The sequence below is a fragment of the Suricata suricatta genome, chromosome 5 (assembly GCF_006229205.1).
Source record: "Suricata suricatta isolate VVHF042 chromosome 5, meerkat_22Aug2017_6uvM2_HiC, whole genome shotgun sequence".
NCBI classification, from domain to species: Eukaryota; Metazoa; Chordata; class Mammalia; order Carnivora; family Herpestidae; genus Suricata; species Suricata suricatta.
In genome coordinates, this window is record NC_043704.1 from 144,886,249 (window position 1) to 144,887,419 (window position 1,171).

Consider the following 1,171-nt stretch of genomic DNA (forward strand, 5'->3'; position numbering starts at 1 on the left):
GCCATCTTGGCTCCTCCCTCTTTATTTTTATTTTCGAAAGACAGAGAGACAGCACGAGCAGGGGAAGGTGAGAGAGAGGAGACACAGAATCTGAAAAAGGCTCCAGGCTCTGAGCTAGATGTCAGCACAGAGCCCAACACAGAGCTTGAATCCACAAACCGTGAGATCATGACCTGAGCCAAAGTCAGACGCTTCACAGACTGAGCCACCCAGGCACCCCTACAAAAAAGTTTTTTAATGTTTATTCATTTTTGAGAGAAAGAGAGACAGAGTACAAGCCGCGGTGGGGCAGAGAGGGAGGGAGACACAGAATCTGAAGCAGGCTCCAGGCTCTGAGCTGTCAGCATAGAGCCCCATGCGGGGCTCAAACCCATGAACCGTGAGATCATGACCTGAACCAAAGTCAGATGTTTAACCAACTGAGCCACCAAGGTGCCCCTTGTTAAAATATTTTTTTAAACACATTTATGATACAGAAATACAGGAGCTGGAGGAAATTAAGCCTCCCTTTCTATCCTATATCCATCTAAAACATAACTCTCCCCATCGGGGAGAAGATGAGACATCTGAGAGAAGCAAGTCAATGTAGACATTAGAGCGATCCTGTGCTCTGCCTTCTAGCCAGAGTCCTGGGGTCCATGGGGTCCAGAGGCAGAGGGACATGGTAATGGTAGAGTCTAAGACAAGTTGGGCCACAGGCAAGCCGCCCACACCCTGGCCTGTCAGAGGACATATTTAGTGCCCTGTGGGGGCTGAAGGTGCAGGCAGATGGGACTGAGTCTGGATGGGAGGGACTGGTGACAAACAGGAAGGCAGGAAATGACATCCAAGTGAAGACCTCCTTGGACAGATGCCACCAAAGACCAGGTGGCACAGTGCTTGCTTGAACTTTGGCACTGACTGAATCTTGTAGAAGTGATGCGGTTCTGGGAAATGGGTGACCCCTCACAGTGACCGAGGCTTATTGTTCAATATCCTGTGGATTAGGGTCTCAAAACAGAAAATAAGTTTACAGAAAACTATGACGATGTTTGCTTGTACACCTGAGTATGTGCCCAAGAGCCAGTGGCACTTTGGGAATCCAAGGGCACAGCTTCAGCAGCAGCAGGCACTCCGGTGGTCCTCCGATCCTGTGGCCTCACCTGCTCAATATACACTGCTAACTTAACAC